This window comes from Puma concolor, chromosome C1, assembly GCF_028749965.1.
Source record: "Puma concolor isolate L17-30 chromosome C1, mPumCon1.1.hap2, whole genome shotgun sequence".
NCBI lineage: Eukaryota > Metazoa > Chordata > Mammalia > Carnivora > Felidae > Puma > Puma concolor.
This window is the reverse complement of record NC_141674.1, coordinates 193,130,375-193,152,826: the sequence shown is the minus strand read 5'-3', so window position 1 is coordinate 193,152,826 and position 22,452 is coordinate 193,130,375. Positions and strand designations below refer to the sequence as shown.

Here is a 22,452-nt window from a genome sequence, read left to right as displayed (position 1 = left end):
ACCGACTGCGCCACCCAGGCGCCCCATGACTCAACTTTTGAAAACGAGTGGGAAAAAATCTGATAAAGATCTATTGGAAAAAAATATAGAGAGACAAAAATGGCCACCTTTTAATAATGATGAAGATAGCTAGTAACTCCCTAATAATTTTTAATAACCAATATTTTAAAATATCTTAATTGCATAGTACTTTAATTATTTTGTTTAATTTAGCCTAAGAGACCATGTTAATGAGAAAACTATGACTAGATCTCAGGTCTAGATTTTAAGAGAACAAGGATCTTGGAAACAAATATCTTTTGCTTAAAGTATTTGTGAATTTTACCATTGAAAAACTTTGAAGATTGATTTACCTATGACTGATATTCAAGATCTTTGACATCTTAATATTTCAAAAATAACTTACACTACAAAGCATATGTTGGTATTGAAAAACATGGCAAATGTGTGGTTTACGACTAGTCATTAGTTTATAATATTTAATTTGAATTGGTATGTAAAGAGATCACAAGATGAATAACATTTATTTAGAAGCATATAATTTTGGATCTGGAAAGGACTATAGAAAGAAATCTAGTATTACATATGCATTTTGTAATTGTGGAAATAGAGAATTAAGGACAAATTAGAGGCAGGTTTTTTAATTAGAAACAGCTCTTTTTTTTACTATTTTTTTTAACATTCATTTTTTGAGAGACAAGAGTGCGAGTGAGGGAAGGGCAGAGAGAAAGAGAAACACACAGAATCTGAAGCAGGCTCCAGGCTCTGAGCTGTCAGCACAGAACCTGACATGGGGCTCAAACCCACAAGCTGTGTGATCATGACCTGAGCCGAAGTCGGGTGCTTAACAAATTGAGCCACCCAGGTACCCCAACACTCTTATTTAAATGAAGAATGTGTAGCAGCACCTGGGTAGCTCAGTCAGTTAAGTATCAACTGCAGCTCAGATCATGATCTTGTGGTTCACGAGTTCAAGCCCCACGTTGGGCTCTGTGCTAACAGCTCAGAGCCTGGAGCCTGCTTTGAATTCTGTGTCTCCCCTCTCTCTGTCCCTACCCTGCTCACAGTGTATCTCTCAAAAATAAACATTAAAAAAAAGGTTTTTTTTTAATGAATATGTAGTGAAAACATCAAAGTCGATGACAACTAAAAATAGGATACAAAATTATGCGCATGTTATGTGTGGTAGGCAGCCTTGAAAATGACCCCCACCATCCCTGCCTGTTGGGATTCATGCCCTTATGTCCTTATGTAATCCCCTCTCCTTAAGTGTGGGCTGGATTTACTGATTCACTTGTAATCAGTAGGGATGTCCCTGCTGAGATTAGGTTTTTAAAAGACTGGCTTTCATCTTGGTTGTTCTCTTATTCTCTCCCTCTCAGATCACCACCTACCATGTTGAGAGGACACATAGGCAGCCTATGAAAAGGACCATGTGCTAAGGAACCAGCAATCATCAGCTAAGGATTCAGCAACTACTTGAGTAAGCTGAATCCTTTGGCCCCCAGTTGAGATGGCTATAACCCATAGACTTCCAGATTCCCAACACACAGAAACTGAGGTACTAAATGTTTGTTGTTTTTAGCCACTAAGTTTTGGGTTATTTTGTTATGTAATAATAGATCACTAATATGCTGTAATTGTAACCTAGCAAAAGCATATGGTAGGATGACTCACATACAATGACTGACCCATGTGGGAGTATAAAGGCCTGACCTTCTAGATCCACTGGAGGACAACTCTAAAGGGCTTTCTTATATCTTAGCTTCTGAGCTCTTTGTGGGTTTGGATGAGATTGTCATTGGGCCTGTACTACAGCTCAGCCTTTCCCTCTGCCCATTCCTGTTTTCTTTCCCTCCTTAACAGGTGTTGACCTTCAGGGAACTCCTTAATAAATATTCTGTACACTGGGGTGCCTGGGTGGCTCGGTTGGGCAACCGACTTCGGCTCAGGTCACGATCTCACAGTTTGTGGGTTTGAGCCCCGTGTTGGGCTCTGTGCTGACAGCTGAGAGCCTGGAGCCTGCTTTGAATTCTGTGTCTCCCCCTCTCTCTACCCCTCCCCTGTTCATGCTCTGTGTCTGTCTGTGTCTCAATAATAAATAAACGTTAAAAAAAAATTAAATATTCTGTACACTAAACTCTTCTCAGAGTCTGCTATGTGGGGAATCCAGTCTGTGATAGCATCTGGAATATCTATGTATCCTAGATAGCTGCTGCAATTATCACTGTTTCAGCCAGCAAGACATGGATGGATGAGAGAGAGGAAGTGGAGTTTTATTTTATTTTATTTATTTTATTTTATTTTATTTTATTTTATTTTTATTTTATTTTATTTTATTTTATTTTATTTTATTTTATTTTATTTTATTTTATTTTATTACTTTATCTTTTAGAGAGAGAGTGCGTAAATTGGAAAGAAGGGAAGAAAGAAAATCTCAGGCAGGCCCCACGCTCAGCGTGGAGCCCGATGTGGGGCTGGATCCCACGACCCTGGGATCATGATCTGAGCTAAATCAAGAGTTGGCTACTCAACCGACTGAGCCACCCAGGCACCCTGCCTTTTAACATTTTATTGACTTGACGTAGAAATTGCATCATTTCCACTCATATATCATAGGTAAGACTTAATAGCCACATTCACCTGCAAGAGAGGAGGCTGGGAAATATACCCAACTAAAGCCATCTACCTAACTAAAACAGATTCCTATTTAGTTAGTTTTGAGAGAGAGAGAGAGAGCAAGCAAGCAGGATCAGGAGAGGGGCAGAGAGAGAGAATCCTAAGCAGGCCCCATGCTGTCAGCATGGAGCCCAATGTGGGGCTCAATCCCACAAACCATGAGATCATGACCTGAGCCCAAATCAAGTGTCAGACACTTAACCAACTGAGCCATCCAGGTGCCCCTAAAACAAAGATTCTAAGAGATGGTGGTCTAGTTATTTTTTGCTGTGTAACAAACTACCCTAAAACTTAATTATATAAAACAACAACTATCTTATTATGCTTATAAGATGACTCCATGAGTGCAAAGTACAGAAAGGGCACAGTAGAGATGGGGTGATCGATCTGTGTTCCATAAGGCTGGATCCTCAGCTGGATGAATGGAATTCTACAAGATGACTGAAACAGCTCGGGGCTGGAGCACCTGTGGTGGGAAGACTCCGTTCCTAGATAGCGTCTTCACTCACAAGTTTGGCTCCTGGGCTGGAATGCTAGAAGGACAGTTTCAGATGGGATTGTCTTCAAGAGCATCTACTTGTGGCCTATTTAGCATGACAGTCTCAGGATAATCGTAGAGTGTTCAGGGCTCCAAGAGCAAGAGCATTCCTGGAGACCAATGAGGAAGCCGCAAGGTTTTTTATGACTTACCCTTGGAAGTTCTATAGCATCGCTTCCACTGTCCACAGTCTTAGAGTGCACCCAGATTCAGGAGGGGGAAACATACATCCCATGGGAGGAGTGTCAAAGAATTAAAACTGCCACAAGGGTGAATATTGAGGGACAATTAGTTCCTGCCATAGGTCCTGAGTCTGTACCCCAGCAGTGAAGAGGGAAATAGAGAGAGAAGGAAAGCCAGAGACCATTAACAACTATAAAATGAAGTTTCTATAATATACCAATTAATCCGTAACTATTTTCTAATTACTTACTACATACACAACTCTAGTACTTTTGTATCCATTACAGAGTCGGTAAGTGTCCTGTTATATACTAGATAGCATTGAGGCCCTTCCCTTTGGCTCAAATTCTTTAAGCTTTTAAATATAGCTCAGGATCCTTGGCATATGTAACTGAAATGTTCTTTGTGGGCTTAAGGTTATTTATAGGAGGAAATGAGTCTTTGTTAGGTTGCTTGCAGATTGTCCAGGCTGGGGTGCTATAGATTGGTAAGTACTAGGTCCAAACGAAGTAGTGTTCCTCAGGTGACATATTTAGTATCACAGTTTGAGCACCACAATGGACCCCGAACTGTAGTTTTCTAGGGACTTCCATTCCATTTCCATTTAAAGGATTTACTACATTATTCAGCAGGATAAGTAACCTCCCTGCCAACAGTCTACTGTATATTAATTTTTTTCTGAATTAAAAAAAGAAAGTTGGGTTTTTAATTTTTTTTTAATGTTTATAATTTTTGAGAGAGACAGATTATGAGACAGGGAGGGCAGAGAAAGAGGGAGACAGAGAATCTGAAGCAGCATCCAGGCTCTCAGCTGTCAGCACAGAGCCCGACACAGGGCTTGAACCCAGGAGCCATGAGATCATGATCTGAGCCAAAGTCAGATGCTTAACTGACTGAGCCACCCAGACACCCGCAAAAAAGAAAGTTTTGTAATCACAAAGGCAAACTAGGACAGGAACTGAGCATACTGAGATCTTTAAACTCTTCCAAGATTTTGGGATTTTCCTCATATTCCTAGGGATAGGGTGACCTCACCCCATTGTTCTAGAATAGAAGCATCTACTTTGCTGCTGGAAAGGGATGGGATAATGTTGGAAATCTAAAAGGAGCAGTAAAGCATGACTAAATTTCATTAATCTCCTTTTCCCCTGTCAAGAAGAATAAGGGCCACACATTTTTTGCCTGTTTCGTTTCTTTTTTTAAGACTGGAAGCAACCTGGGGCGCCTGGGTGGCTCAGTTGGTTAAGTGTCTGACTTGGCTCAGGTCATGATCTCATGGTTCGTGGGTTCGAGCCCCCAGTCGGGTTCTGTGCTGACAGCTCAGAGCCTGGAGCCTGCTTTGGATTCTGTGTCTCCCTCTCTACCCCTCCTCCACTCGTACTCTCTCTCTCTCTCAAAAATAAACATTAAAAAAAAAAAGTCTGGAAGCAACCTGGTCTCAATCTGAAGGGCAACATTATGTGGATAAAGTTAAGTAATAAGATAACATATGCCTTCCTTTAGCTCCCCAAATCTCAAACTACAATTCCCATAAAGCATGAAGTGGAAATGTATTATTTACTTAGAAGCAGGAACTAAACAGCCACACCTCTTGATGGGTTGGGGCTTGTTTTGTACCTGCAAACCCGGAGGGAATGATAAGGAAGGGTAGTGTATCCCTGGGCAGCCGCATTCCCTTGGGAAATTGGGGTTATTCCTCAGTAACTCCTGTGTGTGTCCTCACTCTTGTGACCTATGCCCTCTCCTTTATCCACTTTACCAGCCAATGTGTGTGTCCATCTCCCTTTAAACCTTTTGTTCCATAGGAGGTGAGATGTGTTCCATATTCCTTTCACTCTATCTCTAGTGGTTTGCCTCAAGTGTTCTTACCTATTATTTCCCTCTCATGTCATTCCCACTTATACTTGAGATGCATTTTCTACCAGTTCCAATTTATCATTGTCCTCCCCTGTACTCTGCATCTTTCCTTCATGTGACTCGGTATAGAAAATGTATTGCCCTTTGGTAAAACCCTCATCTGAAACTGGAATATTAGGACAAATATCTTGTAAGGGAATGGTTTTAGGAACATGTGGTGCCCTGTATAAACCTATTGATGGCCAGAAAAGAGATACCTAATCATTTTCAATAATATATTTGAGTCTTAAGAATCCACATCTTACTCTACTGTGAACTTTTTGATGAGAATTAGTTCTTCCATTCATGTTTTGTGGTTTAGTTCATTAAGTTCCTGTGCAAGAAAAGCAATTAAAATTTTTTTAATGTTTATTTATTTTTGAGAGAGAGACAGAGAGACAGAGTGCAAGCAGGGGAGGGGCAGAGAGAGGGAGACAGAGGATCTGAAGCAGGCTCCAGGCTTTAAGCTGTCAGCACAGAGCTGACATGGGGCTCGAATCCACGGACTGTGAAATCATGACCTGAGCGGAAGTTGGGCGCTTAACCGACTGAGCCACTTAGGTGCCCCAAGAAAAGCAATTTTAACAAGGAAAATGAAAAACACCCTAAGAGGGGTAGGAAACCTTTCTGCCAGGTGAACTACTAAAGAGATTATTAGGAGCTTCTGTGCTTTTAACAGTCACCTGCTAATATCCTTAATAGCTTGACAATTAAGGTTACTAGGCAAGAACTGTGCCTATTCAATTTTATTCCCTGGGCAGTACCCAACGTGCTCTGTATATGTGAACATCTGATGTTAACTTGAGTTGTTATGCCTGATCCTCAAGGTTGAGTAGAACAACTCAACTGCTCATTCTTGGGAATAATAGGTAATTTTTCCCAGGCACCAAGATACAATGATTAGGGCATGGGCAAGGAATTTTCCTAAACTGGCCTATCTGCCCAGAAGAGGTCATTCCTTTTCCCATGTGAGTACCTCCCTCCCAGAGAGCTGCATTGACTCACTCTCTGACTCAGCACGATTACACACAATAAACAGTTGAGAAATTATTGTCTCTGCTAAGAGTTTCTGATGCGGTAAAGCACATGGATGCAATTAGTGACCAAAAAGATACCAATCTCAATTTCTAATAAGGCCCCTAGTTCTTTCCCTGGTCCCTTTTCTCTCCTGAACCCACTCACAAAGCTAATGCATCAAAAGTGTTGGCTACCCTCTTCTCTCCTCATACTCCAGTTTCTCCAAAGCTTCTCACCTTCTTTCTCCAAAACCCCCAAATGCTTTTTCCACCAGAGTTCAAAGAATTTACTCTTTGTTCTTCAATATATATGTGCTAAGTTTAGCCAACTTAAGTTTAGCTAAATTTTTTTCTTAGGCATCGGAGGGAGACTAAGTTGGCAGAGATTGCTTTCTGGTTAAGTAGAGTATATAGAGTTCTCTTTACTAGTTTACTAGTTACTTAGTCTTCCATTGTGTGCCTCTACCAAAATTTATCCCAATTCCTATCCATAATGATAGCTAAAATGTATTGAGCATATACTGTGGGTTAGGCACTGTTCTAAATATCACAGCCCAATAAGTAAATTCTATTATTAGCTTTTGGTAAACCAAAAGCACAGTGGGGTAATTTGTCCATGATCACATAGCTAGTAAATTGTGCAGATGGGATTGGAATCTAGGCAATTCTTAACCACTATGCTATACTTCTTCCCTGTTGATGGGATATTTAGGCCTTTCTCTAGATTCCTTTAGATTTTTTTTTAATATAGATAATGCAGTAATGAATACCCTAGTACATAAATATTTACTTTTTTTTTTTTTTTTTTTTTTGAGAGAGAGAGGGCACGACTACAGGAGAGGGGTAGAGGGAGAGAAAGAGAGAATCCCAAGCAGGCTCCATGCTCAGCATGGAACCTGATGTGAGGCGTGATCCCTCAACCTTGGGATCATGACCTGAGCTGAAATTAAGAGGTGGATGCTCAACTGACTGAGCCACCCAGGTGCCCCATTTTCTAAGTATATCAGTAAGGACAAATTCCTTGAGATGACATTATGAGGTCAAAGAGCAACACATTTTTATTTGAACAGGAAAAGCTTCTCCTCCAAATGTATCATTGGTTTGGAGGAGGCAGCATTTTTATCAGAGGCAACAAGCTGTCCTCTTACGGTATTTGAATTTTTACTAGCAGGGCATCTGACTTTAGTTCAGGTTAGTGATCTTGTCATGAGTTGGAGCCCCACATCGGGCTCCTTGCTATCAGCATAGCACCCACTTTGGATCCTCTGTCGTCCTATCTCTGCTCCTCCCCTGCTTGCTCTCTCTCTCTCTCTCTCTCTCTCTCAAAAATAAACAATTTAAAAATAAGTAAATAAAATAAATCTTATTAAAAAATAAAATAGAAAATAAAATAAAAATTTACTAGCAGAAGTATTAGAAAGTCATCTTAGTCGTTTATCTGAGGGAGTAATTATCTAAGTGGTCCTTTCCTCCTATCATTGCTATTATTTGATTAGGAGTGCACACAGGTAAATTGCAAGCCGAAGAGCCCTAGACTGCGGCCTGGGTCATGGTAGTTCAGTGATTGAATTAAATGACAAGGTCTTTGATTTTTTTTTTTAAATCTGTAAAATGGGGACATTAAGTACTACTTACTTTATCTCCCACGTATGGGTTTAGAGACACAAATATGAATGTATACATTGTTCATATGTGTCATTAAGAACACTTATAATGGAGGGATGCCCATCTAGGAACCAGGGGAGAGAACTATGGGGCCCATTAGGAAATTGAGATCTGGTATCTTTTGGGTCACTAAATGCATACATGTGCTTCACTCATACATGTGCATTAGAAACTCAGGCAGAGACCATAATTTCTCAACCATTTATTGTGTGTGACCATCTGTATAAGTCTTAGTATACTTTTAGCAGGTAGGCTTACTATAAATATTTTATGAATAAATTAATGAACAAAGTTTTCTTTCTTTTTTTAAGTTTATTTATTTTGAGAAAGCAAGCTAGCAGGGTAGGAGCAGAGAGAGAGGAAGGGGGAGAATCTCAAGTAGGCTTCCTGTTGTCAGTGCAGAGCCTGACATGGAGCTCGTTGTGAGATCATGACCTGAACCAAAACTAAGAGTTGGATGCTTAACTGACTGAACCACCCAAGTGCCCTGAACAAAGTTTCCAATGCTGGTCATCAATTTTCCAAAGCTAATACAAACATCCTTTCAAAAAAAAAAAAAAAGAAAATAATTTTCAGCATTTTGTTTTTCCCCTAAATAATGAATGTCTATGTCTTCTTTAGGAGAACTATGTTCATAATATGGCTTAAGGTCTTAAATTTTGGTCTTGGGTAAACTAATAAGCAAATCACCCAGAGCAGAGTCTGAAGTTATCTACGTTGTCAAATGTTGAGTAACTGCCTCTCTATAAATTTGGAAAATACAAAAATGTAGAAAAATAATCCATTTATTAACTAGTAACCCTTATGCTGTATAATTTATTGGTCCTCCAGGATACTATCTTCCATTTCTTTAAATTTGTTGATAGACAACCCTATTTGTGAATCACTTCCAAGTGATTAGCAATCTAGTAGAAATTAGTCATATGTAGTCATATATATGCTGACAAAACTTTCAAATTATATCTTAGATTATGTGTATTTTACTGGACTATATGAGTCACTTTTTATAAATTTCATCTTCTATTTTATTCTAAAACTTTCAATTATCTTGAATAATGTTCTTTCTTGTTGAGTGTATCCATATTTCAAATATTTGTACAAATGTGGATATAAATTGAATCCATTTTTCCCCTTTTCCAATTTGTGTGTGTGTGTGTGTGTGTGTGTGTGTGTGTGTGTGTGTGTGTGTGTGTATTTATTTTATTTTTTTAAGTAAGCTCTATGCCCAGCTGGGGCTCAAACTCACGACCCTGAGATCAAGAGTTGCTTGTTCTATTGACTGAGCCAGCTAGGCACCCCTAGATTTATATATTTTTTAAACTAAGTTAGGAAATATCTACCAACTTCAACATGGAAATATTATTTATTTATTTATTTTTAGCACATGTGTGAACAGGGGAAGGGCAGAGGGAGAAAGAGAATCTTGGCCTCCATGCCCAGTGCAGAGCCCAATTTCGGGCTCATGATTGTAAGGTCATGACCTGAGCTAAAATCCAGGGTCGGATGCTTAACTGACTGAGCCACCCAGACTCCTAATATGAAAATATTTTACACTTAGGTGTTTTGGAATAGAAAACTATACCTTTCTATGAATGATACATGTGTGTACTCAAATGCAAAAATAAAGTAAACATGAAAAACATTCTTTCTAATTAGGGATAGATAGAATATGTATATATATATATATATATATATATATATGTATGTATATATATGTATGTATGTGTATATATATATATATATATATATATAATTTTTAACATTTACTTATTTTTGAGAGAGAGAGAGACAGAATGTAAGGGGGGGAGTGGCAGAGAGAGAGAGAGGGAGACAGAATCTGAAGCAGGTTCCAGGCCCTGAGCTGTCAGCACAGAGCCCAACATGGGTTCCAACTCATGAACCGTGAGCTCATGACCTGAGACACAACCAACTAAGCCACCCAGGTGCCCCAGATTAGAATATTTTTAAAGAATTTATCACTAAGCAGCCAAAATTTTTATACTCAAGAGTTTCAGGATTTTTCCAAGAACTAGAAAAATAATATTGTTTTAGTCTGTTGGGGTTGCTATAAAAAAATACCACGGACTGGGTAGCTCATGAACAAATTTATTTTTCACAGTTCCAGGGCCTGGAAGTCCACCGTCAGGGTGCCAGCATGGTTAGGTTCTGGTGAAGGCCCTTTCCAGGTTGCAGACTGCCACCTCCTATGGTGCCTCACAAGGTAGAAGGGAGCACAGGGCTCCTGAGGTCTCCTTCATAAAAGCACTGATCCCATCCATGAAAGCCCCATCCTCATGACTGAAGCGCCTCCCAAAGGTCCCACCTCCTAAAATCATTACACTGGGCATTAGGATTTCAACATATAATTTTTGAAGGGACACAAGCATTCAAATAAATGTTTGAATAAATCATAACAAATAAATCAACAAATACCCAACTCGACAGCAGTCCTCCTCAGTTACGGGAAAGTAATTGCCAATGCAAAACAGATACTAGTATGAAGTTCTACTTTATTCTGAATAACTGTGCTGGGACCTATATTTTCTGAGTCATGCTATCGAATAGACAACGAACTCAATGATGAACTTAAGTTCTAGTTATTGCGTGTGTACTCAACAAGACTTTGATTTACTAAGCGTTTGCAGCATTGAAGCTGTTTCTAAAATTTCTGTTCACTCTTTTTGGGGCAGTCATTATATCCAACACTATTTACTGGGTGGCAGCACTATATGATAATGTACACACTAATTTGTGGGGTACCTGGGTGGCTCAGTTGGTTAAGCGCCGACTTAGCTCAGCTAATGATCTCACAGCTCGTGAGTTTGAGCCCTGCGTCAGGCTCTGTGCTGACAGCTAAGCCTGGAGCCTGCTTCAGATTCTGTGTCTCCCTCTCTCTTGCTCCTCCCCTGTACGCACTCTGTCTCTCTCTCTCTCAAAAAATGAATAAATGTTAAAAAAAAAAATTTTTTTAATGTACACACTGATTTGTGTGTTAAGAAAGAAAGTTCTGGAATCAGTTAATTGCCCAGATTTGAATCCTGGCTCGACCACTTATCAGCTATGTCATTTCTATTACTATTACCTATTGAAATGGAAATGACAAGGATAATTACACCTGCCTCGTAGAGTTAACTAAATAATATATATAAAGCACTAAGCAAGAGTAGTGCTTAATAAGTGTTAGTTGTTATTTCATCCTTTAAAAAGAAAGAATGAAAATGTATACTTAGGGATGCCTAGCTGGCTCAGTTTGGTAGAGCATCCAACTCTTGATATCGGGGTTGTGAGTTGAGCCCCACATTGGGTGGAGATTACTTTTTTTTTTTTAATTTTTTTTTTAACGTTTATTTATTTTTGAGACAGAGAGAGACAGAGCATGAACGGGGGAGGGTCAGAGAAAGGGAGACACAGAATCCGAAACAGGCTCCAGGCTCCGAGCTGTCAGCACAGAGCCCGATGCGGGGCTCGAACTCACGGACTGCGAGATTGTGACTTGAGCCGAAGTCGGCCGCTCAATCAACTGAGCCACCCAGGTACCCCGAGATTACTTTTTTAAAAATGTGTGTTTAGAAGTCTGTGATTTAGTATGCAACCCATCTATAGTTTAGGACTAGAGTAGAAAGCCTTATGGCTTTTTCCACATAATGCTTTACATCAAAAATTTTATTTCTAGTCAGTTGAAAGTAATAAGAATGGGGAAACCTTGTCTTTAGAAGTAACTTCCAGACAGAAAATAAGTATATAAATATTGGATACCTGGATTACTCCCTGAGGTTTAGCTACTAAAAGCAATATCCCCTATTTTGAATCATGATTTATTACATGCCCAGTAGTAGTCATCACCAGTACCTATTGCAGTGCCTTGCACAGTCAGGCATTCAAACATTAGCTCAATAAATAAATGAATAAAAAGTAAATTCACAGTTAAAGCCAAGAGTATGAAGAGAATGTTTAATTTTTTTTTTTTTTCATTTAGTTCCAGCAATGTAATTCCCAACCAGCAAAGTGCATACAGGTTATATGAATCAAGCTCTTTGGTCCACAGAGTAATGCATCATAGGAAATTATAATCATTGCTTTTACAACTGTGTATGATCCTGTAAAATTCTGTGCTCTTGGTGGCAAATGGAGGAGGAAGACAGATAGATGGATCAGCAAGAGTTCTTCACTCCTGGTGGAGGACAAATCAAAACCAATGTCCTACCAATGGAAGATGACCGACATTTACTTTTATGAAGGATTTAGACAAATTTGCAAACATATTGCAATTTTTACTTTTTATTGAAAAAAATTTTTAAATACATTTTATTTTGTGTTTTCGTATTTTTTCTTAATGTTTGTTTATTTTTTTTTAGAGAGAGAGAGAAAGAGAGAGACAGTGTGAGTGGGGGAGGGGCAGACAGAGAGGGAGACAAAGAATCCAGAGCAGGCTCCAGGTTCCGCACTGTTGGCATGGAGCTCAATGCGGAGCTTGAACTCACAAACCGTGAGATCTTGACCTGAGCTGAAATCGGATGCTTAACCGACTGAGCCACCCAGACTCCCCCATACTGCAATTTTTAAGAAAGTGATTTACTGAGCTATGAAAAAATAAAAAGGGACCTGTTTTAAAGAGATATTTCCCTTTTGCTTGATTTATGTGGCCTGATTGTCCCATTAGTCCATATATATTAATTAGTCTAAATATATTCATGTGGTAGGCTGAATGATGGCTCCCAAAATGTCTGTGTCTTAATTTCCTGAACATATGAATATGTTACCTTGCATGGCAAAATCAATTTTGTAAGTATGATTAAGTTAAGGATCTTGAGATGGGGAGATTATTCTGAATTATCTGAGTGGGGGCCCAATGTAATCAGAAGGATCCAACTACAGCGAGACAGGAGGAAGGACAAGAGACAGAGGAGACTGGAAGACACTGTGCTTTTGGTTCTAAAGATATAGGAAGAGATCATGAGTCAAGGAATTCAGGTAGCTTCTAGAAGCTGGAAAAGGCAAGGAAACAGATTATATTCCCTGGAGCCTCCAGAGAAATGCAACCTTGCTGATAGCTTAATTTCAGCCCTGTAAAATCCATTTTGGACTTCTGACCCACAGAACCGTAAGATAAAAATCTATGTTGTTTTCATTTTATTGTATTTTTTTAAGTTTATTTTTTGAGAGAGGGAGAGGGAAAGAGAGCAAGACAGAGAAGAAAAGAGAGAGAATCCCAGGCAGGCTCCATGCTCTCTGTGCTGAGCCCAATGTGGGGCTTGATCTCACAAACCATGAGATTATGACCTGAGCTGAAATCAAGAGTCAGACACTTAACTGACTGAGCAACCCAGGTGACCCTAAACCATGTTTTTGTAAGCCACTAAATTTGTGGCACTTTGTTAGGACAGCAAGTTTCTATTATACATTCATTAATCTGCACCTAATTTATGGAGACACTAATTTGTAATCAGTACCAACAAATTTACTTCTAGTTCTCTTGGATTAAAACTGGAGTTATCTTAGGGTGTCTAGCTGGCTGAGTCGGTAGAGCAGGCAACTCTTGATCTTAGGGCATAAGTTTGAGCCCCATGTTGGGTATAGAATCTACTTTAAAAATAAATAAAATGAAAAAATGAACAAAACACAACTGGAGTTATCCTTGGAAAAGTGATTTATTCCAGGGCTGGGGTAGGAAAAAATATAATTGAATCTAGAGCATCTTTTGGTATCAGAAAGTGAAGAAGTGCTCAAAAAAGATTGAGGGTATGTCAAAAGGGTACAGACACTACCTGAAAAAGGTATCAATGGCTAAAGCTGGAAGTTGAACAACAAAATAATGATAATTTGGATTATAACTCCCCAAATTAAGTATAAATATATATGCATGAGTCCATAATAAAATAAATACATACATAAATACATAAATGGAGGAGAGTGGACAATTCCATTGAAGAATGTTAATGTGGGGGAAAAAATGTGAGAAAGTTTGAGGAAAAGCAGAATATTTACATAGTTCAAAGTATGTCTCCCATAACATTAAAAAATTTTTTTGTCTTATTTATTTATTAATTTATTTTTTAAATTTTTTGTTTTTTATTTATTTTTGAGACAAAGAGAGACAGAGCATGAGCAGGGGAGGGGCAGAGAGAAAGGGAGACACAGAATCTGAAGCAGGCTCCAGGCTCTGAGCTGTCAGCACAGAGCCCAACACAGGGCTCAAACTCACAAAGCATGAGATCATGACCTGAGTGGAAGTTGGATGCTTAAACGACCAAGCCACCCACGTGCCCCTCCCATGATATTTTTAAATTACAATTTTTTTATATAATTATAACTTTACGGTGGAGAAATCTAGAAGAAGCTTAACCAAGTAATCAAGATCAATAATCACTAGTGTGGCGGGCAGAATTTTAAGATGTCTGCTCACTTCCTCTGTCCTTGCTACCTTTGATATATATGCCTTGCCTCCAGGCTGTGAATATAATGGATTTAAATCCTTTAATGAGGTTATATTATGTGACACTGTTGACTTTAAGAAAGGGAGATGATGGGTTGGGGCCTGACCTAATTATATGTGCCTTTTATTTTACTTATTTTATTTATTTTTTGTAAGATTTTATTTTTAAGTAATCTCTATATCCAACATGGGGCTCAAACCTATAATTCGGAGATCAAGAGTCCCATGCTCTCCCAACTGATCCAGCCAGGTGCCCCTTTCTGAGTCTTTTAAATCTTGGCCTAGAAGTCAGAGATTCGAGGTGTGAGAGGGATTGTCTGGGAGGTAATCCTGCTGCCATTGTAGGTGGAGGCACCACACAACTAGAACTTGAGAGTGGCCTCTAGGAACTGAAAGTGATCCCTGGCTGCCAGATAGCCAGAAGACAGGTCAGTTCTATAACCAAGAAGCTGAATTCTGCCAACAACCTGCATGAACTGGGAAGAAGGATACAAGCTCCACATGCGAATGCAGCCATCCAACACCTCAGTTTCGGCCTTATGAGACCCCGAGCAGGAAGCCCAGCTTCAACTTGCCTGGACTTCTCACCTCCAGAATCCATGAGATAATAAGCGGGTGGTGTCTTACCGCGCTGGGTCTGTGGTGATTTACTCTGGCAGCGGAAGAAAACTATACAGGCAGCCATAACATATCTGAACATCATGCCCCAATAGGGTGCTCTGAAAAGGACACATCGCGTACGAGATTTTCTTGCCTAAAATAAATTACCTCATCTAATCATGGGAAAACATAAGAGGAACCCAAATGGAGAGAGATTCTACAAAATGACTGACTAGTACTCTTCAAGACAGTTGAGATCATGAGAGACAAGGAAAGACTGAGTGTCTGGAGTGGAAAAAGGACTTTAGTGGTAAACTGGTGAAATCTGCAGTTTAGTTAACAACAAAAACTACAACAAAACACAGTCATTTCTCTCTAGAACTGGCTAGGCTATGTAACCGTAAACAAATCACTTGCTAGAACTTGGTTTTTCCAGTTACAAACGTGAGTTTGTAGTGGTACTTTAGGATTCTTAGCTGAGGGGCGCCTGGGTGGCTTAGTCAGTTAAGCGTCTGACTCTTGGTTTAGCTCAGGTCATGATGAAGTCCTCTTGGGATTCTCTGTCTCTCCCTGCCCCTCTCCCGCTCATGTTCTCTCTCTCTCTCAAAATAAACTTTAAAAAAAATAAATAACAGATTCTTAGCTGAAATAGTCGCTTACTGTTTGTTTTTTAGTAGTTCTATTTTCCTTTAAGAAAGCTTAATTTTGGAAGAGTTGGTATGTTTTGGAAGACTTAGTGTGCTTTAACATTGTAATGATTTTGATGTGCTGATACAGATTAATGAAAGCAAATACTATGAATGGATATAATCCAAAAATGAAAATCTGGACAGCTTAGTACATTGTGGAGGCTTTTTGCGGTTATTGCTTTGCTCTTTGAATTTTCTTTTTATTTCAAATTAAAGAGTTGGCATAAACAACAAATACACAAAATCCTTTTACGGTTTAAAAGAATGAATATTTCAGAAATTTTCTGAATTCAAGTCAGGATAAAGAGAGAACCAAAAAAGAATTCAGTAACACACCATTCAAACAGTTTGATTCAGGCAAGATAGAAACCCCCCTTCTAATAGGAAAAAAAAAAAAAAAGAAAAAGGACAAATGGACTACATGGAGTATTTACAAGAGCTTTCTTTTTTTTTTTTTTCAAAGTTTATTTATTTAATTCGAGAGAGCAAGCATGAGCAGGGGGAGGGTGGGGAGAGAGAGGAGGAGAGAGAGAGGAGGAGAGAGAGAGAATCCCAAACAGGCTTTGCACTGTCAGTGCAGAGGACCCGGGGCTCAAACTTATGAACCATGAGATCATGACCTGAGCCGAAACCAAGAGTTAGTCGCTTAACTGACTGCTTCACCAAGGTGCCCCTGCATGAGCTTTCTAAGTATGGTATCATGAGTCTCTTCCCCTATAATTTTTTGTTAGCTTTATTTCAGAGAGATGGACACATACGGTGTGGATTGAATGATGCTTTATCACATCATCAGTGATAACTGTATAAAATACTCTAACTTTGCTGCTTGTACATTTTAGGTAACATAATTCTTCCCTCCTTCCTCCATAGAGAGAAACACAATGCTTCCAGCTCAAGACTGGCTTAACGGCCTCCTCCGAGGTTAATGTTAACATCGTTCTGGACAGAGTAACAGGAAGCATCTGTGTATCTGACCACAAACTGAGATGATCCATTCTTCCCCCATCTGAAGTATAAATTCTGTTGGTATTAAATTGCTTAATTGCTTCTGCTTTATATATTAATACTTTAAAACATCATAAAATCTCTGGGAAAACTAAAATGATTTATGACTATGTAAATATTTATTTAGTTCTTCCCAGTTGGTCAGTATTGATTCTTTTTTACCCCCTCTATACTTTATTATTTATTTATTTATTTTTAAAGTTTTAATTTAAACTCCAGTTAGTTAACATACAGTATCATATTAGTTTCAGGTGTATAAGATCATGATTCAACAATTCCATATATCACCCAGTGCTCCCCACGTCAAGTGCACTCCTTAATCCCCATCACCTATTTAACCCATCCCTCCACCCCCTCCCTTTTTCCTCTATAATTTAAAGGAAACTTGTATTATGAAAGCTATTCTTAGATCTTTTGTTTTTATGTTCTAGAACCATCTATGGCTACAGGAAACTCAGGGAAGAATGTTAGTGAATTAGCAGATGCTAAGTTACCCAGAAGAGCAGATGGAATAATTGATTATGTCCTACAAAATGGGGGAAGGGAATACTTACAGATCTTTCCTCAAGTATGCTACAGAGTTTCCATACAAAAGGCTGTAACTAAAACTATATTTTTCTTTTTTTTAAAATGATTTATTTATTTATTCATTTTGAGAGAGAAAGAGAGCACAAGCAGGGGAGGGTCAGAGAGAAGGAGAGACAGAATCCCAAGCAGGCTCCACACCATCAGTGCAGAGCCCGATGTGCGGCCCGAACTCACAAACTGTGAGATCATGACTTGAGTTGAGATCAAGAGTCGGACACTTAACCAACTATGCCACTCAGGTGCCCCATAAAACCATATTTTTCTTCTCTTGTAGGTTTGTTTTTATTTCAGGTGATCTTTTATGTTACTTTTTAACCTGTAGAGTTTTCAATATGATGTGGCATTAATCATTTAAAAATAGAGTATGCATACATTTAAAGTTTTTTTGGCAATAAAAAATGTACAAGAGAAATAAGCCAATAGAACAAAGTAGCATACTTTGCACTGCTCCCAGATTTTTTAGCCTACACTATAATATGGACAATTGGAATATATTGGCATCATTAGAATTGTACAGATATTTTACTAATCACCTTGGGACTCTTAGTGAGATTGAAAGTCCACATTTGCTTCCTCAGAACTCTTCTCATTCAACCTATAAAATAGCCATATCTTTAAAAAAACGTTTTTTTATGTTCATTTTTGAGAGAGACAGAGACAGAGCACGAACAGGGGAGTGGCAGAGAAAGAAGGAGACACGGAATCCGAAGCAGGCTCTAGGCTCTGGGCTGTCAACTCAAACTTGTGAACCGCGAGATCATGACCTGAGCTGACGTTGGACGCTTAACCGACTGAGCCACCCAGGTGCCCTCAAATAGCCATATCTTAATTATGTAATAGTCTTGAAGACATTGTACTATTTAAGAATTCAAAATCTAAACTATTAAGTTAATAAATATTTATGGTGCAAATTTTGTGCCAGGCACTTTTCTAGACGCTTAGTGAACAAAATAGGTTAAAAAAAAAAAAAAAAGGAGGGGTGCTTGGTTGCCTCAGTCAGTAGATCTCAGGGTCATGACTTCAAGCCCTACCTTGGGTATGAAGCCTACTTTAAAAATGAATAAAGAAAAATAAATTTAAGGGGTGCCTGGGTGGCTTAGTTGGTTAAGTGTCCAACTTTGGCTCAGGTCATGATTTCACAGTTCATGGGTTTGAGCCCTGCATTGGGCTCTGTGCTGCCAGCTTCAGATCCTCTGTCTGCCTCTCCCTCTCTCTCTGCCCTTCCCCCACTCTTGCTCTCTCTCAAAAATAAGACATTAAAAAAACTTTTAAAATAAAAAATAAGAATAATAAAGGAAAAAACCCTAGCCTTCATGGTACTTACATTTTTTAAAGTGGGATCTGTATAAACTAAAACATCTCTAAAACAATAATTCTCTTCTCTCTTGCCAGAGTGAAGCCACTTGAGGGCAGGGGCTACTGTTTCCCCAGTATCCTAACTGCAGTGCCTGGCACACTATAAATGATTAATAGGTATTCCTTGAATAATTAAATAGCACAAGATCCTTTTTGCTTAAGTACAAATAATGCTTCTTTATTGCCTATTGTATCTGTTTAGATTTTTCAGCTTGGCTTTCGAAGTTCTCTCACTCGGGCCCTACCCTTCGTCTTTAATTTCTATTTTTCAGCACACTCTTGTGATACTGTAAGACACAGTACTCTTGCTTTACCTCATACCACTTCCTCTGTCCCAGATAAATAAAAACCCTCTCCCTTTAGGTTCAACAAACACTCATCTAGGATCTTCCATGTGCCAGGACTGTGCTATAGATTTTCACATCTTTTCTTGAACGTACACAAGCACACTCGCAGGTTTTTAGAAGGAGCGAAAGAAGCTCAGAGTTCTGAGAGCAGCCCAGGGTCACTGAGCTACCCACTAGGGCCTGGACCTGGCCTTCTCTCCTTACTCTGCCCCTTTGGTTCCCTACTGTGAGCCCTTGCTTGTCTCCAGGGCTTCCAGGATGTTATTTATCTTTGCAGCTAGACTGTAAGCTCCCTGTGCCCAACTATGTACTATCTTTTACTTCCCCACAGAGTCCAAGTGCCATGCCCAGCAAGCTCTCAATAAATATTTCCCTAATTGAAGGAAGGCTAACCAATTTGGGCTGAGTCTCCTATTTTCAACTGTTACAAAGTTAACCTTTGCAATAAATTCCATCTTTTTTTTTTTTTTAAGACCTTATTTTTAAGTAAACTGTGCATCCAATGCAGGGCTCGAACTTGCAACCCCAAGATCAAGAGTCACACAATCTTCTGAACCGAGCCAGCCAGGTGCCCCACAAATTCCGCCTTTTGAATTAAGTTTTACATGGTCAGAGCTTGCTGGGTGAAAAAATACTTCCTTTTAGTCTTAAATACTTCACCTGAGATTTTAGTTATCTTTGACTTTATGTAAACGATTTAATGTTCAGCTGATCTACTTCCTTCAGTGGCTTTAATCACAACCCTGTTCATATTTTCCAAGCACAGAAGTCCTAGTGTTTCCAGGTTTTCTTTCATCCTTGACCACACAACGTCTTTGAGATACGGCAAGCTAAACTGCGTGGACAAACTGCATTTTCATGAGATAACCTATCCAGGGTCACGTGTTCTCTCATCAGCCAGCAGATTTGCCCCCAGAATGTTTGGCCAGCAGTTGAGAAAAAAGAAAAAGAAACTTAATATTTTTAAGCCCACTGGTCTCAAGCGCCTCTCTGGCTCCACCTCTCCCTATAGTCTTCAATCTAGGCCAGTTCAGACCTTTATCCTATGCCTCAGCTGTAAAGCCCACGAGGACAGGGCCTGTCTGGTTCACTGTTTATCCCCTGCAGGACGCTACAAATTTCAGCCTCAGAATACACAGCAGTAGCTCTTCAACTTTTTGTTCCAGTTCACCATAAAAGCACATACGTGCGCACGTAACTGAAGGGAACGGTTTCGTGAAATAAACTTTGACCACAATGACTCTGGATATTTTCCGTTCTATCATTCTATTCTTTTTAGTAGGTCATTAGCTGCGAAGTTGATTTCTTAAGTTCCCTGTTTCAAACACAATATGCCACAGAGTTGAGGTGAGTTCTCTTAGCATTGTATCACCTAGTACCCTATAAAGGAAGACCCCTGTGATCATTTTCCATTGGAGCCAAGTTCTAGGGAAAGGCCTATCAGTCTGGCACATAGCTGAGTGAATAAAACACTTGTGTCTTTGTGTTGGCTGAATCTGTTCTCGCTGTGAAAATGTATAGTTCAATCATGGTTTTTAAAATTAAACTTTCATTTCATCAAGACCACTAATAACTTCAAAGAGAAATCTCACATAAATCTTCCAAGCAAATAATAAATATGTAAATAGGGTTCTAATTAATGTGGTATTTGTTCAATACTTCAAAAAAATTTTTTTTAATGTTTTATTTTTGAGAGAGAGAGAGAGAGAGACAGGGGAGGGGCAGAGAGAGAGGGAGACATAGAATGCAAAGCAGGCTCCAGGCTCTGAGCTGTCAGCACAGAGCCAGACGCAGGGCTCAAAGTTATGAACCACGAGATCATGGCCTGAGCCGAAGTCAGCCACTTAACCAACTCAGCCACCCAGGCGCCCTCTGGCCCCTTTCCATTTTCTAATGAAAGTCCTACTTTGATTCCAGTTGCTTTCTATGAATTCAGAGAAAAGAAATAGGAATGGACAGTTGTGGAGTGGCTGTTAGGTGTCAGATATTATACCACAGATGGTCCTATAAATCATCTTATTCAAGCAATGGTGTTAAGAATGAGAGCATTGGGGGGGCACTTGGGTGGCGCAGTCGGTTAAGCGTCCGACTTCAGCCAGGTCACGATCTTGCGGTCCGTGAGTTCGAGCCCCGCATCGGGCTCTGGGCTGATGGCTCAGAGCCTGGAGCCTGTTTCCGATTCTGTGTCTCCCTCTCTCTCTGCCCCTCGCCCGTTCATGCTCTGTCTCTCTCTGTCCCAAAAATAAATAAACGTTGAAAAAAAAAATTAAAAAAAAAAAAAAAGAATGAGAGCATTGGGGCGCCTGGGTGGCTCAGTCGGTTAAGCGTCCGACTTCGGCTCAGGTCATGATCTCACGGTCCGTGAGTTCGAGCCCCACATCGGGCTCTGTGCTAACAAGCTCAGAGCCTGGAGCCTCCTTCAGATTCTGTGCCTCCCTCTCTCTCTGACCCTCCCCTGTTCATGCTCTGTCTCTGTCTCAAAAATAAATAAACATTAAAAAAAAAAATTAAAAAAAAAAAGATTACTTTGTTAAAAAAAAAAAAAAAGAATGAGAGCATTGAGGTCTGAGAGACTAGGGAACTTGCCCGTTTGTATAGCTAGTAAATAAATATTAGCTATTGGATTCACACATGGTTTTCTGATCTATACCCCACACTTTAACCCTGAACTGTATTTGCATTTTAAATTTTTTTTTTTTTCAACGTTTTTATTTTTATTTTTGGGACAGAGAGAGACAGAGCATGAACGGGGGAGGGACAGAGAGAGAGGGAGACACAGAATCGGAAATAGGCTCCAGGCTCCGAGCCATCAGCCCAGAGCCCGACGCGGGGCTCGAACTCACGGACCGTGAGATCGTGACCTGGCTGAAGCCGGACGCTTAACCGACTGCGCCACCCAGGCGCCCCTGTATTTGCATTTTAAAACGAATACCTGCCCGCTAAAACAAGTTAGTTGGAAATGTGACACATCAAACATCTACTCGTTCCTTTGTGGGATGGCTCTTTTTGAAGATGTTTCATCATCTTTTTTATGATTCGTTGTCAGCAAAGTCTTCTTCAATACCTCATATTGAAGCCGAAATGCATTTCTCATTCTTTAGGATGGCTGACGGAGGGGTTAATAATAATGGTGACCATATTCTCCTGTTGTGCATTCTGTGTGTACTCTTCCTGTACCCCATTTTCTATTTCTTAACACTTTGATGGAGTCTGAAGGACACCAAAAATCTCAGCTAAACTTAAAATTCTTTATTGCAGACTGTCACTTACCTGGGTATTCAACACTATCTGGAAAAAAAGTCAATGGACTGTTTATATTTTAATGCAGATATTTGGTATACCATAATCATAGTCTTTGATCTTTTTCTGTGTTGAGGTCAACTTGTGTCTAGTGCTGCTAAGCCCACTGTCTTGGTAGTATTTCAAAACAAAACAAAAACAAAACAGTTCTCCCTGA

General features: G+C 39.5%; 1 long non-coding RNA gene across 2 annotated transcripts; it reads left to right on the top strand.

Annotated features, from left to right (window-relative positions):
• The first annotated feature begins 32 nt into the window (after positions 1-32).
• LOC147578641 (uncharacterized) lies at positions 33-20,235 on the top strand. Of its 2 annotated transcripts, none has more exons than XR_015255469.1 (2): positions 33-1,561; positions 16,570-20,235. It is a non-coding gene; the product is annotated as an uncharacterized LOC147578641 (long non-coding RNA). The 2 variants fall into 2 exon arrangements; XR_015255470.1 differs by having other exon boundaries at positions 11,954-20,235.
• The last annotated feature ends 2,217 nt before the right edge of the window (positions 20,236-22,452 follow it).